This window comes from Protopterus annectens, chromosome 2.part0, assembly GCF_019279795.1.
Source record: "Protopterus annectens isolate FY-2018-M chromosome 2.part0, PAN1.0, whole genome shotgun sequence".
Classification (NCBI taxonomy): Eukaryota; Metazoa; Chordata; order Ceratodontiformes; family Protopteridae; genus Protopterus; species Protopterus annectens.
The window spans coordinates 375,778,565-375,806,467 of NC_056728.1; the positions used below are offsets into that span (position 1 = coordinate 375,778,565).

General features: G+C 42.2%; 1 protein-coding gene across 2 annotated transcripts in view; it reads left to right on the top strand.

The window, feature by feature from the left end:
• Window positions 1-27,903, top strand: part of DMRT1 (doublesex and mab-3 related transcription factor 1) — a 2,140,563-nt gene that overhangs the window by 1,125,826 nt on the left and 986,834 nt on the right. The gene's annotated exons all lie outside the window — the stretch shown is intronic.

Sequence of the window (27,903 nt, forward strand, 5' to 3'; positions counted from 1 at the left end):
GTCCATGTAACTGTCCAGTTAGTAAAATCTTATTTTTAGTGCAGACAGAAAAATGCTGCTTCAAGTAGTTTATTTATTTATTTTTTGATGCATGATTTATTAACAAATAAAATCAGGTCAAGATTTTGTAATGGAATGTCTTGCAGGTCCGGTCTAGGAGGAAACAAATGGTTAGTAATTAAAAGGCAGTTGTGCGTTTTTTTTTTTTTGTGTGTGTGTGTTTTTCATTTGCCATAGGATTGAGTGAAGCTGGATGCCAGGGTGGGCAAACAGTTTGCAAAGAAAGGTTATCAAGTAAAGCCATTTAAAAATGTACTGAATTTTAGTTTAGTTACAGTAAAATATGCACGGAATGTGTAATTGCAACAAAAATGCTGCTATCGTGAGAACCAGCTTAATAGTTACGGTTACATTTTTGAGGCATGGGGGAAGGGCAGCCACCATTGAAATTAACTTTTGTGCTATAATAGGCCATGGTCTGAATCCTTTATTATGCCTTCGGGCTAGCAGTCCTAAAGCTGCTTTAAAGGGGCACTATCTTGTTTCCAAAATCAGTTTCTTGCCTCGAACCAAAGCTGAAACATTGACACCCACTTAGCTAATCACCTCCCCCTTTGTGACATCATGCATGACACAACTGTGTTCCTACCCGCAGCATCAACTTTTTTTAAATGTGTGTAAATCTCTGGTACAGTCCTGTTTTTTCTCCCTGAGAAATTAGATACCAGCATTTGCGTTCCGCTGCTTCACACAGTACTGCTCAAGTCTGCGATCGCTATCATCTAGTGCTAGGAGTAACGATGATTACATTCAAGCCAGAGTGGTACAAAAACATAGCACTTACAACAAGGACTAGTTACAGTGAACCATTCCTTTCCCTTTACATGTTGTCATGGAATATAGTCGGATCTGCCTCTCAAGATACATGCCTTTGCACCTCACTGTAAATACATGTATTTGAGAACAGTACAGTTTTACCGTATTCCTTTTACATAACAAACACTATTGTCTTTAAAAAATGGAAATGGCTAGTTGTAATTCGTGCTTCTTATAAGTGCTGTGCTTTCGTAAATGTCCACCCACATTAAGGCATACATCTCCAGCAGGGACATCAGTGTACACATACCTGGCACAGGGGAAAAGGAAATGATACATCATGTCTGTCTCCTTTTTGCTGCATGCTCCACTGTTGTGAATGACGGTGCTGCAAGTTTTGAATGCTACTGTAACTTGCACTTCCAATCAATGGCATTCTGCTGATGTCTTGCATAAGAAAGTCTTCAAAACACCTCATTTGTTGAATCAAATAATCTAATCATTTTTCTGCCTGGCAATAACTTTTTATTTGAAAGAGGTAATTTGTATGAGGGATGGGCAGCAGCAAAAGCATAACCGTTACTGATCTTACAGAACCAGCAATCTGACCGTTTATTTACGGAGCCGGCAATCTGATCATTTTATTTACTGTACAGGAGTAAGGGAGTGCATTTCTAACAAGGACAATAACTAGTTCTAAAAGACACTTTTTTGCTTTCCAGCACACCTCCCAACTGTCCGGATTTTCACACAAGGTCCACATATTTGACTTATACTTTTGGTCTGTACCTCACAAGATTTGTGTTTTATGGAAAATCACTCTCTGTTGCAGTGCCTAATTAATGCCAGGCATTTCAATGTTAGAAATTGCATGCTAACACAAGAACTGTTATTCCAGCAACTTTGTAAGTTTACAAAAGCAATGTTTAACATCCATCACATTTTTTTAGGTCATTCTCTGTTCATTAATTTCAGCTTTGTGTAGATGTCTTGTTCTGAGTGGTATGTTTGCCACTGTTGCCATGCCTTGGATTATTATTTTATCAGTTTTACTACTAAGATACTTGATAAATAACATTGTTGAGCAACAGGATAACAGATACATTTATTAAGACTTTTTTGTTGGTCTGTTTGCTGTTCTTGTAGTACTTAACCGTGGATTACAAAACAGTTTAAAACTAAGAATTTTACAGTGTTAAACAATAATACAAAAAATAAATACAGTTTAAACAATTAAACCAAATTATAATACAGAGTATGAAAATATTAGTTAAGAATAGATGCAAGTTATATGGCAATGCTTTAATAGTTAAAGAAATGTTAGCCAGTTTATAGAGAAATTAAAGGTCAGTTAGTATAGCATAAACAGGAATTCCAATAAAATGTGAGGGAAAAGCAGGTCTATTGTATATTTAAAGAGAAAGCCAAGGGAGAGAAATTGATAGACGTAAGGAATTGAGTGAAAAAGGAAGAGTAAAGAGATGAAAGGTACAACTAGGTATTTGTCTACATTTAGGGATATGCTGATGTTGAACAAGAACAGTTCCAGCTGTTGGCTAGGAAATCTATCAGAATGGTTTTGAAGGAAGGGAAGTAGGGTACTGACCTGATGGATACAAAAGTAAGTAGTTCCAGACCTTAGCAGCGTAGCGTGAGTACAGAGAATGCCCAGCAAATTTGATCAGCTTTGGACAGACAGGAGTTTTTGGTCATTGGAATGTAATAATCGACTAAGAACATAGTTGTGTAGAACGTTATTTATTGCAGGACAGGCATATGGATTTGGGATAATTTTATAGTTGGTAAGAAGCTGTGTATATGTTACTTGATGGGGTAGTTCTAACCAGTTCATGCTTTTTTAGTGATCTTCATTGTGACTTCTGAAAGGTGTATTTGCTGCAAGTTTAGCTACTTTGTTATAGCTTTGCTCAAATTTTTGTGATGACTTAAGATTAAGACTTGAATAATGTCTTAAAGATAACCAAAGTGCTACTGTGATCTGTAAAATTTTATTTACTTTACTGTATAACTGTTACTGGAGCTTTTTTCCCCGGGCCTCTGCTGAAAAAGGGGTGCATTACTAGCTCAGTCAGACCTTTCCTGGTCAACAAATGTAAAATAAATAAATTAGCAATGATGGGATCACCATAAAGACGTGTGGGGAGGAGATAAGTAATGGTAAGTGTAGCTTTAGTTACACTGGTGAGAAAGTTTTTGGCTCTATAAGCACCCTTAGTTTTTAATGAGTTTTTCTTATGCAACTTTGTATATGTAGGTCGAATTTAAGATTAACATCCACAATCATCCCTAATAATTTACTATTAGAAGTGACTTCAGTGTTTGTATTACACAAAGAGAGGACACCATTTTTGTTTTTCCATGGGAGAGTGATTTTGGGGGGGAAAGTAATAGTTTGTTTTTATTTTTAGGGCTGAGCATGAGTTCTGAGTTACACAGCCAAGTTTCAGTTACTTTTAAATCTTCAGTAATTTTTTTGGAGGTGAGCCACAGATGTGTAAATGAGTGGAGACATCTGCATAGTGTGTTAGGGAGATCTGTTGTGTGAATGTGTTGAGGGTGTTGGTGAGAATGTTAAAGAGGAGGGGACTAAGGAGAGAGCCTTGTGGTACACCGATGGTGATTGGGAGGTATGGAGAGATGGTGGACTCTGATTTTACTGACTGATATCTATTGGATAGGTAGCTTTTGAACCATAGAAGGGTGGGCTGCGAGAGTCCTAATGAGGACATTTGAAGTAGACATTTGCTGTGACAAACTGTGTTGAAGGTGTGACGACCGTGCCTTGGCTCAGCTATTAAGGAGCCTCCATCCTCACCACTAACACCATGGAGGTCGTCTCCTAGAAGATGAAAGAATAACTAATACACACAGTAAAGTACAATTTCCCTTAAGTGCACACAGAGATCACAGTCAGTCTGGGGCTGGCTGCTCCCTTGCTCACCAGGTTCCTAATAAGACTCCCCACTGGCACAGCTGTAGGGTCCAGGTCTCAGCCTACCTGGGCAAGCTAGAACCTCCAGTACCCTCTCTGTCCAACCAGTGCTTCGTGTCCCTGCCAAGTAGCTGACACAACACACACACACACACATTGAGATAAGTATCTATACAACTTCACAGACTCTCCTGGGAAAGGCTGACACAGATTCTCCAGCTGTGCCCCTTTACCCAGACTATACGGTAGTAATTACTGCCACCACCCAGTTAATAATATCAGCTACTAAAAGGCCCTTAAAAGGGTGTCCAATTATTACTGTGCAATATTAATATCTAATGGTAGTATGACTAAACTACTACCTTAATTTGGAGTGACTTAGTAAACTCTATAAATATGCAATGTATTCTAGAGCTTATCTCTACACAAAGCAGCCACAGGTAGAAGGTTTTAAAAATATTTAATAATAAATAATGAAAACACAAGACAAAACTACTACACCACAGAGATATCTAAGAGTTCAGAGATCACACAGAAACTTAAAATAATACAGTAGGACAGGTCTGATTTCAAAGAAAAATACCTAATTAATCTTTACTAGCTTTAACTATTCCTACAACGAATCACAGTGCTAAAAACTTACATGTGAGCATAAGCAGAGTGCTGGTAAGATGGATATCAAGATCAAAATGCCTTCAGTCTCTTGTGAGAAATAGTATTTAAACATTACTAACAAACATGTCTCTAAGGCCCTCCCAAAATTGCATCATTTTTGACACTTAGGTTTTCCCATTATTCATATTGCATCATCACCTGCTCCGAGTTCCCAGGCTAATAGAAACTCCATTTACATCATTTAGCAAGCTAACACCTGCACAGGAGAATACAACACTAAAAGGCATTTCACATATACACTCTAGCAATTAATCCTTAGTTATCACAATAGACAGAATGTCTTCGGCCAGCCTGACCGGAACCACCTTTAAAGATCAAAGAATGTCATAAAATCATTTCAATTTCAAAAGACAAATTTGAAAGGTTTGACTTAGTTTTTCTTTACAGCAAGGGGGCAGTGTTGTAACAATCTTGAAGTTCACATTTTACAGTGTTTTTCTTTCATTTAAAAACACAAGCCTGTATTTTACATTTATTTATACAGTTGATAGAATTATATATCAAATTCTATTTGACTAGGCTGGCAGCCTTCACCCATCTCTCCCCAGTCGTCACATGTCTTCCCCCCCGGGGAACTCAAGCAAGCTTTTCAAGTGCCCCTTGAGAAACATCGCTTGAGAGTGTCAGGTCTATCTGGGTGTACCTCATCCGATTCCCTGTCTTGAGAGCCCATCTGCATTGGCATTGCTACTCCCAATGCGGTGCTTCACTGACATATCATATGCTTGCAACTCCAGACCCATCTTAGCAACTTGACATTTTGCCGACTGGCTCTGTTTAACCATGTTAGAGGGTTGTGATCTGTCATCACAGTGAATTTTCTTCCATACAGATAAGGTTGAAGTTTTTGTAGTGCCCACACTATGGCTAGACATTCCTTTTCTACCGCTGCATAATATTCCTCCCTGGGTTGGAGCCTACGACTGAGGTAAACCACTGGGTGCTCTTCTTCTTCTGAAGAAATCTGGCTAAGTCCAGCCCCCACCCCATAGTTTGAAGCATCCATCTGCACAACAAAGTCTTTGCTGTAGTCTGGACTGACTAACACAGGGGGTCCTCCCAAAGCTTCCTTAAGCTTCTGGAATGCCTGCTCACGTGCTGGGGTCCACACTACCTCATCTGGCCTGTTCTTCCTTGTCAGGTCTGTGAGGGGAGCAGCTATGGTACTATAATTGGGAACGAACTTTCTGTAGTACCCTGCTGTCCCTAAGAATGCCCTCACCTGCTTTTTGGTAACAGGTGCAGGCCATGCCTGAATACCTTCCACTTTGGCAGGTTCTGGCCTTATCTTACCACTCCCTACGCTATGTCCTAGGTAGGAGACCTCTGCCATATCCACCTGACATTTGCTCGGCTTAATGGTCAACCCTGCCCTCTATAGTCTGCCCAGCACCTCCCTGACATGCTGAAGGTGCTCTTGCCAGGAATGGCTATAGATAGAAATATCATCCATGTAAGCAAGGGCAAACCCTCTTGCTCCTGCTAAGATATGATCTACTAGCCTCTGAAAAGTCGCTGGGGCATTCTTCATCCCAAAGGGCATCTTTGTGAACTCATACAAGCCAAAAGGAGTCATGAAGGCTGACTTCTCTCTAGCACTGAGAGTCAAGGGAACCTGCCAGTAACCGGTAAGATCAATGGTTGTAAGGTACTTAGCCCCACCCAGCTGCTCTAGGGCCTCATCTGTCCTAGACATGGGGTAAGCATCCGACTCTGTGTGACTATTTAATTTCCTGTAATCCACACAGAACCTGGTACTGCCATCCTTCTTTGGCACCAACACCACTGGTGAGGCACAAGGACTGTTGGACTCTTGATTCACCCCTAGTTCCAACATCTCCTGTACCTCTTCCCTCAGAATCTGTTTGACTCTCTCAGGCACCTTATAAGGGGCCTGCCTGATAGGCCTTTGGGGTCCTGTATCCACCTGGTGCTGTACCAGGTGGGTGCTCCCTGATTTCCTGGTGAACATGCCCCCAAACTCCTGCAACACTGCTCGGATTTCTCGAACCTGGGTAGAATATAGCTGCTGGGATATTGCTACCCCTTCCACCGAGGTGTCAAACCGAGCCTCACTGAGGAGATCAAGTCACAAGATCTCTCTCAGACTCCTCCTGCAATCCATTGCAAATGCTCAGCACAAGGGCCTCCCTATCATGGTAAGGTTTCATCATGCTAACATGGTACAATTTGTGACCCTGCCATCTGCCTAGCACTTCCACCATGTAGTTAACAACACATACCTTTCTTACCACCTTGTAGGGTCCCTCCCAAGCTGCTTGCAGTTTGTTGTGTCTGACAGGAATGAGAACCATTACCTGCTGCCCTACAGCATACTCTCTAGCTCGAGCATTCCTGTCATACTACACCTTTTTCTGTTGTTGGGCTTCTGCCAGGTTCTCCTGGGCCAGGCCCATGAGTTCCCTGAACCTTGCCCTGAGGTTCAGGACATATGCCACAACAGACTCCTTGTGAGACGCACACTCACCTTCCCACTCATCTCAAGTTAAATCTTGAGGTTCCCTCACCCTTTTCCCATACAGCAACTCAAAGGGTGAAAAACATGTGGATTCCTGGGGAACCTCTCTGTAAGCAAACAACAAATGTGGCAAATATTTGTCCCACTCCCTCTTAAACTGATCTGCAAATGCCAGTAGCATGGACTTGATTGTAGAGTTTAACCTCTCAACAAGACCATTAGTCTGGGGATGGTAGGGGGTGATCTTCATGTGCTTAACCCCACAGGACTTCCACAGACAAGCCAGCAGGTCTGACATAAAATTGGCACCTCTGTCAGACAGTATTTCCTTTGGGGAAACCTACCCTGCTGAAAATCTCTAGCAAAGCATTTGCCACCTTCTCGGCCTCAATGGAGAACAAAGCCACTGCCTCAGGGTATCGTGTAGCATAATCTACAATCACTAGGGTATACTTTTTCCCTGTGGAACTTGGGGTACTCAGAGGACCCACAATATCCATAGCTACCCTCTGAAATGGCTCCTCAATCACAAGCAAAGGCATCAAAGGAGCTCTCACCTTGTCTCCTGCCTTGCCTACCTTTTGGCACTGCTCACTGGTCCTGCAGTACCCTGTTACATCTCTGGAAATTCCAGGCCAATAGAAGTTCTGCATAATATGCCTCTTTGTGCATTTTATGCCCATATGACCTGCAAAGGGAATGTCATGGGCTATGGCTAGAAGCGCCAGATGGTAAGCTCTAGGCACTACCAACTGCTATACTCTCTCACGTTCTAGCCCCTCCTCAGGGGTCCACTCTCTGTACAGTACCCCTTTGTTCCAGTATACAGATTCCCCCTTCCCTTGAGAATCAGGTACCTCCCTAGCTACCTGACTCAGGCCTTGCAATGTAGGGTCTGAGAGCTGAGCCTGTCTCAACTCCCTCCTTGTAACCCTTCCCAGCTCCCCTTCCACAGGAAGTCTGGCATCCTCTGACAGCGGTGCCTCACTGTCAGCATGGGTACTACTACACACCTCTTCCTTTGCAGTTACCCTGTCCAGGGGAACATCAGTACCCACAAGCAGCTGTGGCTCACATTCAGTCTTACTGCTACAGCATAGCTCACCCCCTGATGTAACCACCTTAGCAGTCCTGGCTGCAAGTATGCAGTCTGTCTGGGTCTCCACCAGGCTACCAGACCCACATGCTTGTCTCCTAGCCTCACTGCATGTAACTGCATAAGTACATAGTACTGCCTCATCGAAATCCTTCCCTCTCAGGACATCTGCAGGATGGTAGTTCCATACCCCTGTTGTCGCAAGACAACCCACTGTTGGCATTTTGTCTTTTCCATTTACTGGCTCCCTCACCTTTGGTTCCCCACCTTGCCTCGTTGGACATCTGTATGCCACATGGCCCCACTGGTTGCATTCATAACATTTAACCCTAGCTCCTGGACATGTACCTGGACTAGTGGCTTCCCCTGCTACTGGCAGATTCTGTTGGGGCAGTCTGTGCTGCCCACCATGCGTTCCTTTAGACCCATGAGCAGTACTGGGGGGTCCCTTTCCTGTGCAGGGCTGCCCTGCTTGCTAGGTATAGGTGTCCCTTCTTCCCCAACTCTTCTGAAGTAGCACATTGTTTATCAGCTAAACAGATCCTCATGTCCTCAGACAAAGTGCTAAGGGCTTGTTTCCTTACCAAAATGTCTGCCAGCCGTTCAAAAGTGGTGATCTGACATCTGCTCACCCAGCTATGAAAATAAGTGCTCAGTTCAAAACATATTCGCATACATTTTCATCTGCCTTACGTCTATGCTCACAAAACGTTTTCCTATACATTTCAGGTTTTAGCTTAAAACATTCTAATAAATGTCTTTTTACAGCAGTATAATCAAAACAGTCAGTGTCATGCATTTTTGCTGAAGAAGTTGCAGCTTTACCATGGAGTAAGGGGGTCAGGAGTCATACCCAGAGCCCTTGGTCAACTTCATACTGTTTACATACCCGCTCAAACATATGAATGAAGCTATCAAAATTATCCTCCTCTTTTAACTGTGGAAGAAATTTACTGACCGTTTGTGCTTCTGGGTTCCGGTTACTCCCTTCCCCATTACCTTCATGACTCTGGCAAAGAGTCAGCATTTCCCTCTCATGCTTTCTTTGCCGTTCCTGTTCTTCAGCTCCTAGGCTCCTCATTCTCTTGGCTGCTTCAAGTTCCATACGTCTGGTCTCTAACTCAAGTCTCTTTAGCTCCAGCAGGATTTTTAAGTCCACTGCAGAAAGGTTGAGCTGTCCTTTCTTTGAGGATATTGTATCTCCACTGTCAGTCTAATTGTCCTCCAGGCTGCTGTTTTCTGATGCAGCTGTAACCAAGGCTGCAATCATGTCTGCCTTAATCAGGTTCCCATGCACCAGCCCCCTAGCCTGGCACATCTCCGCCAGCTGGCTTCTTGTCAGCTTTCCATACTCTTCTGCTGACATGCTGCCTGCTCACCCTGACTAACACGAAGCTAACAAGAGAAATAAAACAATTGTGATCTGAAATCTGAGTATACACTGCGTGGCTGTATTAGAGTACAAAACACTTTCAGAGATCACTGTATATAAGCTACAGGAATTCGCTCTAACTACACCACTACAAGCCAGTTAGTATGTGAAGTACATCCCATCACTGCCACCACTTGTGATGACCGTGCCCTGACCCAGCAATCAAGGAGCCTCAATCCTCACCACTAACACCAGGGAGGTCGTCTCCTAGAAGAGGAAAGGATAACTAATACACACAGTAAAGTACAATTTCCCTTAAGTGCACACAGAGATCACAGTCAGTTTGGGGCTGGCTGCTCCCTTGCTCACCAGGTCTCCAATAAGACTCCCCACTGGCACAGCTATAGGGTCCAGGTCTCAGCCTAACTGGGCAAGCCCTCTCTGTCCAACCAGTGCTTCATGTCCCTGCCAAGTAGCTGACACAACACACACACACCTTGAGATAAGTATTTATACAACTTCACAAACCCTCCTGGGAAAGGCTGACAAAGATTCTCCAGCTGTGCCCCTTTACCCAGACTATACAATAGTAATTACTGCCACCACCCAGTTAATAATATCAGCTACTAAAAGGCCCTTAAAATGATGTCCAGTTATTACTGTGCAATATTAATATCCAATGCTAGTATGACTAAACAGTCTGAAGGCTTAATTTGGAGTGACTTAGTCAGTAAACTCTATATATATATGCAATGTATTCTAGAGCTTATCTCTACACAAAGCAGCCATGGGTAGAAGGTTTTAAAAATATTTAATAATAAATAATTAAGACACAAGACAAAACTACTACGCCACAGAGATATCTAAGAGTTCAGAGATCACACAGAAACTTAGGACAGGTCTGATTTCAAAGAAAAATACCTAATTAATCTTTACTAGCTTTAGCTATTCCTACAAGAAATCACAGTGCTAAAAACGTACATGTGAGCATAAGCAGAGTGCTGGTAAGATGGATATCAAGATCAAAATGCCTTCAGTCTCTTGTGAGAAATAGTATTTAAACATTACTAACAAACATGTCTCTAAGGCCCTCCCAAAATTACATCATTTTTGGCACTTAGGTTTCCCAGTATTCATATTGCATCATCTTGACACCTGCTCCAAGTTCCCAGGCTAATAGAAACTCCATTTACATTATTTAGCAAGCTAACACCTGCACAGAAGAATACAACACTAAAAGGCATTTCACATATATACGCTAGCAATTAGTCCTTAGTTAACACAATAGACAGGATGTCTTCAGCCAGCCTGACCGGAACCAACTTTAAAGATCAAAGAATGTCATAAAATCATTTCAATTTCAAAAGACAAATTTGAAAGGCTTGACTTAGTTTTTTCTTTACAGCAATGGGGCAATGTTGTAACAATCTTGAAGTTCACATTTTACAGTGTTTTTCTTTCATTTGAAAACACAAGCCTGTATTGTACATTTATTTATACAGTTGATAGAACTATATATCAAATTCTATTTGACTAGGCTGGCAGCCTTTGCCCATCTCTCCCCAATTGTCGCAGAAGGTTTTAGACAAGTCTAGAAATGAGAAGGAGACTAGTTTGCCATTATCTCTAGCTTTATTGACAGTTTCTATACAGGTTAGAAGTGCAGTGTTAGTACTAAGAAGTTGTCCGGGGAATAGGAGTTCTTCCTGCAGGAGATAGTTTAGCAGTTGTTTTTGAGAAGGAGGGTAAGATTGCTGTAGGTTTAAAGTTGATAATGTCATGACTTTACTTGGAGTGCTGAGAGTAGAGTAGATCAATAGAATGGTAGACATCTCACAAGCATGGGGCAAATGTTGAGCGCACTAATGCACACACACACACACACACACACACACACACACACACACACACACACACACACACACACATGCACCAAAACCAGGGAGAGGATGTTTTTTTGGAAATGACCATTGATCTCAAGGTAGTCCTGACAAGCAAGGCATTTCCTGCATGTGGTAGAGCTAAGAGGCAATGATGTCTAGATTCCTTTGGCCATTTCCATATATGTGTATAACTTTTAGTCCTTTTTGTTCATAGGTTCATAGGGTGGTACTAGGCTATCAGCCCTAGGGCCTATACAAGCCTAGCCATAACAATTCCCTGGCTATTTCTTCCCACATTATTTACTGTCCTGGACCCCTGTCTGGCAGGGCGACTGACGTGATCCCTGGGGTGAATTTCCTTTCTCCCATCCAGTCGTCAAGGTTCCTCTTGAAGAGGTCCAAAGAGGCACTCTGCTTTACATATATGGGCAATCTATTCCAGAATCTGGGGAGTCTCTGGGTCAGGAACCTATCCCTCCAGCATGTTTTGTTTATTGTGATGACAAGGTTTAGATCCCTGGAGCGTGCAGCTCTGAGGGATTGGGATTTCTTTAAATGTAGCATGTCCAACAGCTCTGGGTTTGACATGGCCTTGTATGTTAAGCAGAGATCGCCTCTGAGTAGACGATATGCGACAGAGTATAGCTGGAGTTTTTTAAGGCGGTCATCGTAGGGCATCTGCTTTAGGCCTGTGATTCTTTTAGTGAGGTATTTCTGAGGCCTTTCCAGTTGTTGCAGATGTCTTGAGAGGTACATACCAAATGGGGCGTTGTATTCTATAATGGGTCTAATGAGGGATGAGTACAGTGGGACAATGACCTCCTTTTTTCTGGATGAAAAGCCCTTCGTGATGAGGTGTGCCACATAGAAGGATTTCCTGACTGTTGTGGCGATGTGGTTATCGAAGGTGAGACCACTGTCCACCTGTGTCCCTAAGTCTCTTATCACACTTTCTGTGTTTAGTGTACTGCCACCTGTATGGTAATTCATGGATACATGTTTTTCCCAAAGGGATAACAATAAATTTCTTGGCATTGAGCTTGAGCCCATGGCTCTGGCACCAAGCATCTGTTTCTGTAAGGCCCTTTGTAGAGTATCCACATCATTTGGGATTCAGTAATGGCTCCCAGTTTGCAGTCATCTGCAAACTTTGTTAGCTAGAGTCCCTTAGTGTTGACCTGTACTTCAGAGAAGTAGATGCCAAACAAGAGCGGCCCCAGGACTGAACCCTGAGGTACTCCACTTGTCACTTGTCTGGAGCTGGATTTGGAGTCGGCTACTTTTACAGTGTGGGTTCTATCAGTAAGCCATTTAGCAACCCATTGGGTGACATAGGGATTAATGCCCAACTTAGTAAGTTTATCGATGATTCCAGAGTGGGGATGGTGTCAAAGGCCTTGGCAAGGTCTAGATAGGCTGTGTGGACCACCTTACCCTTGTCCATGGCTCTGGAGACTGATTCAAAGAAGTCAATCAGGTTCAGGAGACAAGATCGGCCCTTCACAAACCCAAACTGGGTGGGGTCCAGTGTTTGAAGGTTGCCAATGTCTTTGTTTATAAGTTCCATGATAATACGCCCATGGCCTTGCAGATAAGGCTTGTCAGACTGATGGGACGGTAGTTTCCGGGATCCAAGGTGGATCCCCCCTTGTGGATTGGGATAACTGTAGCTCTGCGCCACTCAGTGGGCACGAAACCTGAGGTGAGGCTATGATTAAACATGGCACTTAGGTGAGGTGCCAGTTCATATTGTAGTTCATGTAGTACACAGCCCGGGATGTCATCTGGTCCCATGGATGCTGTATTCTTGGCTTTAGAGAGTGCATTTTGTACCTGTGTGGCCGTTATTACTGGAATTTGGCAATCTTCCGGTATTGAGATGGGCCATTTAGGGGGTGAGGGGGGGGTGAAGTTGGCACTGAATCGATCTGCTAGGATATTGGCAATATCCTTCGGATCAGTATATTTAATGCCATTCTGTTTTAGCTCAGAGCAGATCTGAGCATTGCCATTTAGATTCTTGGCATAGTTATAGAATGCTTTGTGGTTGTCTTTGGAATCTTTGGCAATTTTATTTTCGTAACTAGCTTTGGAGGATTTTATGAGGCATCTCAGTTTCTTACTGAGGCTAGTAAGGGAGTTTTTTGCATCCTGGGATTTTCCTCTTTTCTGCAAAAGTTTCTTCCTTTTGTTGTAAAGTTTGTTTATAGCAGGGGACCACCAGATTGGCTTCCTTTTTTGGATGAGAGCATTTTGGTTCTATTTGGGATGGCACGATTCATGCATGAGTGGATGTGCTCAGACAGTGCCTTAGTGTAGGATTCAGCAGTTGAACTTTCAGTTCCTGTCTGCATGGGTGTCATGAAGTTTGTCACTTCTGACTTGAGTAGCATGAAGTTGGCTTTGGAGAAGTTTTTATGGTGGTTTCTTTACTGGGGGTGGGATGTGGATGTTAGGGGTGATTAGCTTATGGTCAGACCAGACTAACGAGGGGGGGGGACCATAGGTATGGAGCATTGATTTCCCATGTTGGTAATGACAAGGTCTAGGATATTGGAGCCCGTGGTGGGACTATGGATTAGTTGATCCAGGGCGTTGGAATTTATGAATTCCAAGAACCGCTATGCAAAGGTGTTGGGACATGAGTAGTTTTCCCAGTTAATGGCAGGGTAGTTAAAATCACCCAGTATTAGGGTGTTTGGTTCTATCTTAATATTTTCCAGTATGTTTAGAAAGGTGTAGTGAGAATCTTGGGGTATGGTGGGGGATCTGTAGCAAGCTACAATTTGTATTGCAGTCTTACCTAGTGTTAGTTGCACTTGGAGAATTTCAGACACATTGTGTTGGCCAACTAGCCTGGTGGTGTGAATATCCTTGGTGAATATTGACACTCCTCCACCTTTAGTGTTTCGGTCCTGGTTTGGTGGCCGAAAAGTGTGGTAAGAGTTGTAGCCTGGTATTGCAGGGGTGCTCTCTGGAGCCTTGAACCAGGTCTCAGTTACTGCACAGATATCAATGTTCTCCATTTTTAGGACTGCCTCGAGAGAGTGCATTTTGAGGTTTAGACTTCTAGCATTGAGTAGCATTACCTTCAGATTTTGCATGCTTGTACCTGTTACGGTGGTGGTTTTGTCCTTTGAAGTTTGCCTAAAAAAAAGCACTATAGGGGTGGCAAGAGCCTTAGCCAGTAACCTGAATCCCAGGGGCGACAGGTGCAGACCATCTCTGGCAAAGCATCGTGGTCTGTCAATCATGTCATCCCAGGCAGACAGATACTGGATCCCCTTGGAATGACACCATAAGCTTAGCCAATTGTTGAAGTCAATCATTTTATCCTTATATTGTGGTATCATTCTGGGCGAAGGCAGGATGCTACTCGGGGCTAGGGTCATACCTGCCTGGGCCACATGATCCGAGAGCTCTTCCATGTCTCTTTTCATGTAGTCCTGGGAGGTACATCTCAAGTCATTCACTCCAACATGGACAATGACAGAGCCATATTTGTACTTGTTGTGGAGTGACTTGAGTGCATGCGTTATGTGGCGGATCCTGGCACCCAACAGGCAGCTGACTGTAATTTTCTCCTTATTTAACCTGGTGAGAGGGACATCAGTGTGCCGGACTGTAGAGTCACCTATGACTAAAGTGTTAGGTACATTGTCTTGCCTTAGGGGCTGTTGCTGGGTGGCACACTGGTGTTGTGAACTATGTGACACATTGGTTGTGATTGGTGTTTGTTTGCGTTTCAGCTTCAGAGGTCTTTGTTGCTTGGGCAGGTTACAGTTAAGGGCCTCTGCATATGTGGATTTAGTGTTGCTATATGTGGGTGTTGGTGGTGCGGGTTTAGAAGGGCTATGTGTTGCTTGAGGTGTAGTGTGGGTGTTAACCTTCTCCTCTTGACTGTTTAGCACAATCTTGGGTGGAGAGAGCTTTGCTTCCATTTTGGCTATGTAAGTGCATCTCTCACAGGTTGTAGTGTTGGGTGGTAGGAGGAGAGGGTTGTCTGTGTACATGAGGCAATTGCTGCATTGCCCCAGTATGCCCAGATTCACCAGTTGGACAGGAGAAATCACCGGAAGCTGACCCTTGGACATGCCTGGTTTGGGGCTTTTTTTTTTCTTCTTTGTAAAGTATAGGAGCTGTTTCCTTAGCAAGGTACTTTGCATTGATAGGCTGTTTAGTGCCTACTATTAATTTCTCCTTGTTAACAAGAAGAGTTCAGTGTTTGTATGAGTTTAAGGCTTCCTAGTGCTTTCCAGCAGGTATTAGAGAAAGTGCTAGTCACAGGGATGCTTAAAGGTAAGATTGAAAAGAATGCACTCTGCAGTGTGCACTAGAGAAGTTAGATGTGAAAGTAGGTAACTTTACCTGTTTAAAAAGTTAAGGTTTAGTGGAGTTACTATTTTTAAAACAGCAAGATGGATTGAAAGGGGTGGGCACTTTTGTATTTTGGTACTATGAAATACTGTAGGATGGACAATAAATTTAAATAATTGAAGGGGTGGGATTTCAAAAATGATGATTTTGTGATTACTCACATAAGCCAGTGAAATTAGAGAGAAATGAGATATATGGTCAGATTAACATAAAAGGCGGGCAACTAGAAAGACAGTGGTAAAAATAAAAGCAAACTAACCTTTCCTTCACAGCAAAGTGTAGCAGAGTCTGGATGAGCCTTTCTGGTAAAGCTCTGAAATGTTTTAGTTTACTCCTTAAATAGAAATTTTAGTTCCTAGCTCCACCCCCTCTGTTAACAAGTGATTAACCTTAAGTGACCACTTCTGTCTTATGAATGAGTCCTTAATTAATCAGTTCTTATTTCTGCCTGACTCAGAAGAGAGAGAGCTGTGGTCTCTTTTGAAGTTTTAATATACTGTTAAAACAGAATGCAAGCAAAACACAAGGTAAAGAAAACAAACTACAGTATTCAAAATATAGAAAGGCAATACAGTAATACAAAAAATAAAAGCAAACTAACCTTTCCTTCACAGCAAAGTGTAGCAGAGTCTGGATGAGCCTTTCTTTGTTTGCCTCGTTGTGTGTTTCTCCTTCTATACATACAAGATAAAATAGTGTGTTATATGAGGAAGGACAGTGATGTACACCATTTAGATATACATTCAAAGCTAGATTGCCAGTGCACAAAGGTAACAGCCCTAACTGCCATGGAATTAGCAGTTCTCTGCCATCTGAATACAGTAGGCAAGAAGGCCAGTAGGAAACTAACACAAAGTGATCACTTTCATCAAGCACAAACTTTTCAAAAGACCTTTTTGCCAGTAGTAGTAGTAGTAGTAGTAGTAGTATGACCCAGGAGTTATTATATCTAAGGAAGAGGTTGTGAAGATAGGTGAACTTGGTCCCAAATCAAAATTCTGTGATGCAACACTTTTTAGGAAATGAGCTCAATTACATTCAATAAATTGGTTCCCCATGAAAAGGATGAAATTCCAACTGCATTCCCCTTTCATAGACATGATCCTTACCATGGTGTGTGTGTGTGTGTGTGTGTGTGTGTGTGTGTGTGTGTGTGTGTGTGTGTGATGTATCAGCCTCAAGGTCACATAAATCCCGTGTAGATTTTCTAGGAAAAAGGTGATGTGTAATCAGTACTTATCAGGAGACTATCCACACTGCTGCACTGCTTTCAGTTGCATTTCTGACAAAGTGTTTAGCAGCCTTTGGTGGCATATGTCTAACACTTTGGTATGTGCTACTTATTTTCAATCTTCAGCAAGTAGTATTTTATCTATTTATTTATTTTACATTTGTTTACCGGGTAGTGTCTGGCTGGGCTGGATTGCCCACTTTCAGCCGAGACCCGGGCAGAAAAGCTCTAGTTACAAAACACTGCAATAATAAAATGCAGAAATTACATCAGAATGATTGTAGTAAGATACAGAAAATTGCATAAGAGAATTTAAAATGAAAAAATAAGTACAGTATTTACATCAGAACTAACAGAAAATTGAATAATACTCAGATGTAATTGTGACTACTATTCTTACATTAATAGCCTCAAGTAGAGATGTAGCAATCAATAGTGATATGGAAACCAGTTTAGAGCTGTAAAGGTGAAAAGCAGCTGAAGAGCAGGCCTAGCTTAACAAGGCACGTTTATTCAGAGATTGAGAATTTAATTAATTTAAAAATGTTTGCATAACTGATATAGCAGGTGAAAAATGTAATGTAAGAGAGTAACAATGTGGCTGAGGAGAGAGGAGTTATCCGGGTTGGCTTTAATTCCATTTTAAAAGAAGAATAGCAGGGGGTGCTTTGTATATTATGTGGGAGAGCATTCCGGGCCTTAGCTATTTTGTTAGAGTAGAGATAGTCACAATGGTAGTTATGGGATTGTGTTATTTTGAGCAGTGGCCTGTTGGAGGATCTTAGGGGTCTGCAGTGTATCTGTGGCTGGAGAAGAGTTAAGATTGCAGAACAGGTATGCGGGCTATGAATGACTTTGTGTGCAATGGTGAGTTGGTTTAAGGTTAGAAGGTTTGAAAGATCTAGCCAGTTTAGTTGTAGAAGTGCGGAGCAGTGATGAGCTTTATGGGGTTGATTAGGTTCATAAGTTCATACTAGGCTATCTGCCCCAGGGCATTTATAAGCCTAGCCAGAGTGTGTTTGGCTTTTGCCACCCATTTTAAATTAATTTTGCTATGCCGTTTTTCGAGGTTAGTATACTGTGCCTCTGTCTAACAGTGACACAGAAGTGATACCCGGGGTAAACCTACGATCTCCCATCCACTCATCAAGATTCCTCTTGAAGAGAGTCAATGAGGGACTCTGCCTAACCTGGACTGGGATTTTATTCCAGAATGAAGGGAGCCTCAGTGTTATGAAACTGTCCCTCCATCATGTCCTACTTATTACAGTGCTGAGGTTCAAGTCTCGAGCGTGGCTCGATGGGATTTGGATTTTCTGAGGTGCAGCATGTCCATTAATTCCAGGTTGGACATGGCTTTATACATCAGGCACAGATCGCCTCTGAGCAAGCGGTATGCCACTGAGTAGAGCTGGAGTTTCTTTAACCGGGCAGCATATGGCATCTGTTTGAGCCCTTTGATCCTCTTGGTGAGGTACTTTTGGGGTCTTTCCAGTTGCTGCAGGTGTCTGGTAAGGTACATCCCAAAAGGGGCATTGTACTCAATTATGGGCCTGATGAGGGATGAGTAAAGAGGCACGATGACCTCCCTGATCTAGATGTGAATCCCTTCATGATTAGGTGGGCTATATAAAATGTTTTTCTAACCACTTTGGCCACGTGGTTGTCAAATGAGAGATTGTTATCAACTTGGGTCCCCAGGTCCCTAATTACTTCTTCTGTACTTAATGGATTACCACCTATGTGGTAATTTGTGGGCACTTTGTTTTTGTCAAAGGGATGACTATACACTTTTGGCTTTAGCTTGAGGCCATGGCTCTGGCACCAGTTGTCTGTTTCTATGAGGCCCTTTTGGAGGATGCTTGTGTCGGCTGGAGAGTCGATTATGGCCCAGTTTGTAGTCATCTGAACTTGGTCAGCCACAGTCCTTCCGTGTTGGCCTGTACCTCCGAGAAATATATACCGAACAAGAGAGGTCCCAGGACTGAGCCTTGTAGGACGCCACTTGTAACTGGTTTGGAGTCTGACATGGCTCCAGCAATTCTAACCATGTGGGTTCTGTCCTTGAGCCAGTTTGCAACCCATCTAGTGACATAGGGGTTTATATTTAAGCTGGTGAGCTTATCTATAATGCCCGAGTGGGGTATTGTATCGAAGGCTTTTGCGAGGTCCAGGTAGGCTGTGTGGACCACCTTCCCCTCATCAATGTCCTTGGTGACTGTTTCAAAGAAGTCGACCAGGTTTAAGAGGCAGGATCTGCCCTTAACAAAGCCGAACTGGGTAGGATCCAGTGTCTGTAGGTCCCCAATATCTTTATTTATGAGGTCCGTGATGATCCTTTCCATAGCTTTGCAGACCAAGCTAGTCAGGCTTATGGGGCGATAGTTTCCAGGATCCGTTGAGGCACCACATTTGTGGAGAGGAACCACTGTTGCTGTACGCCACTCTTTGGGTACATATCCTGTAGTAATGCTGAGATTGAACAGTAGTTTTATGTTTGGGTTTAGCTCTTCTTGGAGTTCATGTAGGACGAGCCCGGGACACCGCCTGGTCCCATTGATGCTGTGTTTTTGCTTTGGAGAGGGCGGCTCTTACCTGAGCATCTGAGATGTCAGGGGCAGCACTCTGCTGGGATAGATATTTGCCCTTTGGTGGGGGTTGCTGAACCTGTCAGCTAGCATGTTGGCAATGTCTGTGGGTTCGGTGTATTTTTTGTCATTTTGGACTAATTCTGAGCATATCTGGGAATTTCCACCCAGGTTACTAACATAACTAAAGAAAGTCTTGTGATTATCCTTAGTGTCCTGTGCAATTTTTCTCTCGAAGCTGGCCTTAGACAATTTTATGAGTGCCCGTAGTTTTCTGCTAATACAGATCAGAGATGCCTTCCCTTTTTGGGATTTTGCTCTGTCATGTAGTAGCTTCCTCCTTCTATTGTATAGTTTGTTTATGGCTGGGGTCCATCAGACAGGACGTCTGCCTTTGGAGGATTGGGTCTTGGTTTTATTTGGGATTGCATGATCCATGCATTCCTGAAGGTGTTCATAGAATGCGCTTATAAAGGATTCTGCGGTCTGGGCCGTATTTTCCACAGGCCCGGGGGCTTTGAAGGATTCCACCTCGGTTTTGAGGAGTGTGAAATTTGCTTTAGAGAAGTTTTTCACTGTGGTTTTCTGGGCAGGGGGTGGACTCGGGATGTGAATATCCAGTGTGATTAGTTTATGGTCTGATCTTACCAGTGAGGGATACACTTCTGGTCTGGAGCATAAAGTCCCCATGTTGGTGATGATCAGGTCCAGTATGTTTTCTCCTCTTGTGGGAGTAGTAACAAGTTGTTCCATAGCATTTGAGTTTATAAATTCTAGGAACCTTTGGGCTAGGGTGTTGGAGCTAGAGTAATGCTCCCAGTCTATGTTTGGGTAGTTGAAGTTGCCCAATATAATGGTGTTTGGAGAGACCTTCATATTTTCCAGTGTTCTCAGGAAGGCCGAGTGGGGTTCCTGGGTTTGGGAGGGTGGTCTGTAGCAGGCTATAAACTGGAAGGCAGTTCTGCCCACTGTTAGTTGCACATGGATAGTCTCTGATGCTTCGTGCTGTGCCACCAACCTGGAGGTGTGGTATCTTTGACGAATATTGATACTCCCCCTCCTTTTGTGGTTCGGTATAAGTTTTGGGGCCGAAAAGCATGGTATGAGGTATAACCTGATAGTGCTGGGGAGCCTTGAACCAGGTTTCTGTTACTGCACAGATATCAATGTTCTCCATGCTAAGGAGAGTTTCGAGTGCGTGGATCTTGAGGTTTAGACTTCTGGCGTTGAGTAGCATTACTCTTAGTTTCTTATCCCTTGTGATACCTATGGAGGTGGGTTTGTCTTTTGAGCCTTGCCTAAAAAAGGCACTATGGGGGTAGCAAGAGCCTTTGCCAATATCCGAAAGCCCAGGGGTGACAGGTGCAAGCCGTCCCTAGCGAAGCATTGTGGCTTGTCGAGCATGTCATTCCATGCTGACAGGCATTGGATCCCCTTTGAATGACACCAATACTTAAGCCATTTGTTGAAATTGATCATCTTGTCTTCATATTCTTGGTGAGGGTAAGACGCTACTCAAGGTCAGGGTCATACCGGCCTGGGCTACATGCTCAGAGAGCTCCTCTATGTCTCTTTTCATGTAGTCCAGGGAGGTACGTCTCAGGTCATTCACACCAGCATGGACAATGACTGAGTCATATCTGTACTTGCCTTGGAGTGACCTGAGTGCTTGTGTTATGTGGCGGATCCTAGCGCCTGACAGGCAGCTCACCATGACCTTCTCCTTCAGCTTAGTTTCTGCTACTCCTTTCTCTCTTTCCACTAAAGAAAAAAAAATGTTATCTGCTTTTACTGTATTTGTGTTTCTTCCTGCTTTATTTTGCTTTTGCGTCATCTTAAAAGTACTCAGTTGTATTTATTACTGCTTGGTGTAACTCATTCTAAGCCTTTTAGTTTAAGCACTTGGGCTTCAGACCAGTTGTTTTACATTAGGAAGGTTTGTGGTCTTCACTGTAGTGGCAGAACAGGTAGCTTACATCCTTGTAAGTTGGGAACTGCTGATTGAGGGCTCAGTGTCTGTTATTCTAAAAGTGTATTAATTCTGGTTTAAGCACTTGGACTTCCGGCCAGTTATTTTACATTAAGAGAGTTTGTGGTCTGCACTCTTGTGGGAGGAGAGGCTGGACTCTGCCCTTCTGAGCTGGGAATTTCTGGTTAAAGGCTTATAGTGCCTGCATATTTGAACTGCTTCTTACTGTAATTGGTACACCTTGTTTGCTGTAGCATAGACTAGATCCAGGCCTGCTGAATCTAGCTTTGTTTGTATGCTTGTTGTTTGTTTGCTTGTTATTTCCCTGAAAAGCTAATTCCACATAAAACGCAGCGCTTCTGTGGATCCCTAGTGATATCTGCATTGCTTACTGTACTTATTTCCTTGTTTCACTTGAAAGAAAGTTACTGTTTGTCGTTTTTGCATTTAAGTTACCTGTAACACATTCCATTTAAGTTACCTGGCACTTGCTCATTTAAGCAATTATATAAGTCAGCACTAAAAAAATTAAAAGCACTACACCCTCACAAACTCCCCTTGAGTACCTTGTTCCCCATTGGCCCTTTTTTTCATTTATAAAGGAATTCCCAATACTATTCTAGCATGTCCAAAGGTCAGTTGTCAATCTCCTCTCCGGTCCAGCTGGTGAATCTGGGAATCTTGAGGCAATGTTACAACTGCCTCATGTACACAGACAACCCTCTCCTCCTCCCAACAAATTCCAACACATGTGAGAGATGCAACCATATAGCCAAACTGGAGGCTAAGCTCTCTCAACTCAGTACTGGCGTAACCAGTCAGGAGGAGAAGGAAACCACACTCACTACAATTCCAGTCTCACATAGACCTACCACGACAGCAAACCAAACACATAAACACACAAAAACATACTCGGAGGCTCTAAATAAAAATCTGCCTAAGCAGCAGAGACCTCCAGATCAGACACCCAAAACATGTGCAACACATAGCCAGTGTGCCGAACAGTCACAACCCTTATGGCTAAACAACACACCTGATACACTTGTAATAGGTGACTCTATCGTCAGGCACACTGCCTGTCGGGCACTAGGATCCGCCACATAACACAAGCACTCAGGTTACTCCAGTGGCGTACTTGGAGATTTTGTTGTAGCAGGATTCAAGGTTTTGGAGGTCTGCCTTGCATAAGTTGGTGAATATATGTAAGCAATAGAGAAGTGTGGAGAGAAGTTGTGCTCTTGCTGTGGCTAGCCAGGCTTGGGAAGTCAGGTAGGGTTTGGCCCTATAAAGTGCGCCGAGTTTACAGTTCACTTTTTTGATAGTTAGGGAAATGTGAATATCAAATTTGAGATGATTGTCTATTGTGATACCTAGGAGTTTGGCCTGGTTGGTAGGTTCAATTATGGTACTGTTTGAGGAGTGGATTGAGAGGGGGGTGGATAGTTGGTCATGTTGGATTTGTTTGTAAAGATTATTAATTTGGTTTTGTTTGGGTTGAGAATGAGTTGGTTGTTGGATAGGTAAGGCTCAATATCTTGGAATGCTTTTTGCATTTTATTTGTAGTTGTTGTGGGGAAGGGGCAGAGCAGATAAGGGATGTATCATCTGTTTATTGTATGATTGAGACTAGTTGGGTAGCTGTATTAAGGTTATTAGTAAATGTTATAAAGAGGAGGGAGCCAAGTATGGAACCTTGGGGTCCACCTGTGGATACAGGCAGTAGTGGAGAGTTTGTTATCCCATTTAGTAGCCTGCTGATGGTTTGATAGGTAACTGAGAAGCCATGTTAGGGATGTTGGACTGAGATTGTAAGTAGCAAGTTTATTTAGTAGTAGTTGGTGGGAGATGGTGCCAAAGGCTTTTGTCATGTCCAGGAAGATTGCAGAAACTAGTTGTTCATTGTTCATTAGGTGGTATATGGTATTGGTGGAGGATAACAAGGCTGTGTTTGTGCTATACTGTGGTCTAAAACTGTGTTGAGCATTGAAGAGGAGGTTGTTAGAGGTAAGGTCGTTGAGGAGTTGTAGGTGAATGCATTTTTTTAAAGATTTTGGCTATGGGTGGGAGGATGGCTATGGGGCGGTAGTTGGAAATATCTGTAGAGGGTTCTCCTTTGTGGAGAGGAATGATGTGAGAGACTTTACAGAGGAGGGGCACATATTGTTTGGAGATTGAATGTTTGATTAGTACAGAAACTGGGTAGGCTTTAGATGGGGCAGCGATTTTTAGGAATTAATTTGGCAGTTGATTGGCAGCTAGACAGCAAGGTTTTAGTTTGTTTAGGAGCTTTTTTATTTAGGGTGTTTACATTGGTTTAAAAGACATTTCCTGTAAAAATGTAAACCATTGTTGTACTATGTAATTTGAGCCTTGATAATGATATTGAAGAGTAAAAGTTGGGGTTAGGGATGATGTAATGGTTAAGGTGTTTTCCTCACACAAGCAAGGTACAGAACTTGATTCTCACCTTTGGAAGGGAAATTGGCTAGGCTTAAAATGATCCACATGGGCAGCTAGCCTAGTACTTACCTATGAGCTTAGATTATAGCCTTTTTCTTATTGATAAATAAATCAATGACACAGGTAGAAATAGAATAGTCTCCCATACAGAGCTTCTAGGTGTTATCATTGATGAACATTTAAAGTATGACATTCATATACAAACTAGTATTAAGAAAACACACCAAAAGCTCACAATGCTGTATCGTCACAGCCGTTATCTCACTCCATCATCCAAACATATACTCTCTATTTCCTACCTCTTCCCCTCTCTCGTATGGAGCCCCTCTCCTCACCAACCTTCAATCCTCCCTAAAGTCAAAACTGTCATCCTGCTACAATAAAATCTCTAAGTTTGCTACTGGGACCAAATCCTCCTCCCACCACTGAGATGCACTCCACTCTTTGAACTGGCTGGAACTCCCCTAATATCTTTCTTACATTCAACTGTTAACTTCTCACAAACTCATTTTCAAACCCTCTAACTGCCATTCCCTCTCCTCTATACTCACCTTGGATCATCCTGACAGACTACTCAGGTCCAGTAACCAGAACCTTCTCGAAGTGTACAAACCCTTACACACACCTGGGCAGTTTCTCCTGTCTTTCTCCATCGCTTGACTATGGAATTCACTCCCCTCCCCCACATCTGAATCACCCAAAACTACTCCACCTTCAAGACCATGCTCCATTCCCATCTCACTTCTCACTGGAAATGCTCATGCTCTCACCCCACCTGACTCCCTCTATCACATTTCTACTCCCCCATCCTTTTTTCTCCTTTCTCAAAACTCAACCTAGAGATTCCCTTCATTTCATTTCCATTCCCTCTCCCTTTTTTCCTTTCTCATAACTCATCCTATTTACCTTTCACTGTCCTCCTCTAATTCTTCCTACCTCTCACCTCATGAAACTTTGAGTGCATAAATGCCTGCACTCCACATTATACTTATGTACTCCAAAATACTTATGTTTTAATTTCATTCAATGCTTTGTTACAACACCTTGCTCAAATGTTGTTATTCTGTCTTCTGTATTATTGTGTTTTAGTGGTTTTTGAAAATTGTATTGTACTTGTTAACTTTGTTGATATTAGCTTTGTAATAATTATATATGGAGCTTTTTTCTCCAGGTCTCCATTGAAAACAGGCTGATTTTCAGTTAATAGTGGTGTAATTAAAGTTGCCCATGGATATTGGATGTAATGTAACATTACATTAAAAATATTACATTAATACCTTAAACGCATGTATTTTAAATGCTGTAATTAGTCTTCGATCTCCTCTCCCCAATTGGGAATGATATTCTTTACTAACTACATGCAGTAGCTGATGCTGTTTAACTATGACAAACACATCTGCCAAGTTTGAACTCCACTTTTACTACTGTTTAACTACCTCTCTCTGAATACTCCAGAAACTGTAATGTATGCTCAACTAATAGTGTACTTTCCTCCTTTATTTCACCCAATTCTTCTAAACTTATATTTACTACAAACCTTCAAATATTAGTTTAGAACTATTTACAGTTTATCTGCAATTGTGAACTCTTATAACTATGTAAACATTATATTTTGCCTCTACCAGCTTAAATGTTGTACAGTTACAATTGGTTCTCCAATCAACTATGTAAATATGTTAAGAATTTTCTTGTATTTTGCAATTGTACTTTACCACATTATTATGTATAATTTTACTTTAATTTACTAGTATGTAATATGGAGCTTTTCTCCCTGGGCCTCCACTGAAAACTGGCTCCCTGAGCCCAGTGGACCTCCCTGGTAATCAAACTGTAAATAAATAAATAAATGATTTTATTTGTTTGGATGGTGAGTGTTTTCAGTAAATTTAAATATATGGCATGGGTTTCCTTGGTCTTATAGGGGGACCTATAGCTTGCAAGAAAGTGGCATTGGATTTTGGCTATGGTGCTTTGAACATGGAGAAGCTCAAAGCCTTGAGGCATATTTATTTTTTATGTAAATCTAGACATCTCTAGTACCCATCTGTGTAGTAGCTGGTCAAAATGTATAGAAGGCATTATAACCTTGTACTGTTGATGTGCTCTACACATCTTTAAACCGTATCTCAGTGACTGCAACAAAGGCAGCATTCTTTAGGGTAAAGAGAGCTTCTAGGGAGTGAGGTTTTTGTTTAGACTTCTAGCATTGAGTAGTAACACCTTTAGATTTTCTTGGCTTTGAATTGCTATTTTGGAAGTACTTTCATTTTGGCATTATCTAGAAAAGCACTATGCGGGGTGGAAAATTTTTTAGCTAATATTTGAAATACTAGAACGGACAGATGCAGACCATCCCTGGAAAAGCAGCATGCATGGTCTGTTAACCATTTCCTTCCATGCTGACAAACATTGGGTCCCGTTAGAATGACACCAGAAACTAAGCCAGTTATTAATGTCAGTCATATTTTCTTCATATTGTGGCATCATCCTTGGAGAAGGTAAAACGCTGCTTAATGCTAGGCTCATACCAGTCTGAGACACATATTCCAAGAGCTCTACAATGTCCTTCTTCATATCATTTTGGGACTTACATCTCAGGTCATTTACACCCACATGGACTGTGATTGAGTAAGTAAGCAACTGGCCGTGACTTTCTCCTTACTCAGCCTGCTGAGAGGGACATCAGTTTATCTCATAATGGAGTCTCCCTTGACTAGAAAGTTGGATTCTGTGGTGGCTTGCCTTATGGGGTTAAAAGTAGAGGCTCCATGAGATGTGGTTGTATGGGTAATGTGAGTACTGTTTTGAAAGAGAGTATTCAGGGTTGCTGGGGGAATTTGTTATGTGTACTTCACCTTTATTTGGGGTTTAGGAAGGTTACATTTAAGTTCCTCAGCATATGTAGTTGTATGTGTCTGCTTTGAATTGTATGTGATGGGTGCAGTATGTGTGCTACTGACAACCTTATTAACATTAGGAGTGCTTTTATTTGAGAGGTTTGCCTCCAGTGACATTGTGTAAATACACCTCTCATGTACCATACCAGTTTGCTTAAGAAGTATCTGGTTTTCTGTAAATATAAAGCAGTTTCTACATTACTTCAGGATGCCCAAATCCACCAAGCTTGTAACAGATGTAGTGGGAAAGTTTCTATCCTTGGCATTGGACCCTTTTTATTGATTAGATAGTTGGAGACATTTTATATGTTTTGTCGAGTGTACTCATTTTTTTAATTGTAAACAGTTTTTTGCAAAGGACTGTAATAAACATGATTGTTTTGTTCTCTAACAAGATATAGCCTGACAAAAAGGAAAAAGTGGCTTACTCCTCTGATGTGGTAAATAGCTGCATATTTGTTAGCACAATCTGTGTTTGTATGTATGTGCCATGTTTTTCAACTTTTTATCTCGAAATTATAGACAAAAAAAATAATTGGGGCAGAGGTACTCTGAGTGGGTGCTATTCAATCAAAATCATTTCCAATTTCAGGAGGGATGGAACAAAAGTTTGAATACAAATTAGATGTGTTCCCCCAAATTCGGGAGAGCTGAGAGGTGTGTGTGTGTGTGTGTGTGTGTGTGTGTGTGTGTGTGTGTGTGTGTGTGTGTGTGTGTGGACCTTTATGGATTATGACTGAGAATTGAATACTTTCTGGTTTCATACACACACACACACACACACACACACACACACACACACACACACACACACATATATATGCACACACACGTCTATATAAATAAATGAAATATTTAGTAACAAGGCTTCAATAACTAGATGGAGAAGGGTTACTAAGGTATTCAGTATCTTCACAGAAACCCAGCTGTGAATCCCCCCTTCTGGCTCTTTTTTTGTGTTGTAACTAGTGGTGAGGGTAGATAACAGCTAAAATGATGTGCTAATAGCTTGTGTTTGTGTTGTACAAGGACTAATTTCCACACGTTTAAAGATCATCACTTGTGAATGTTCTTCTTTGTCATTTAATGAGATTGCTTACTAAAGCT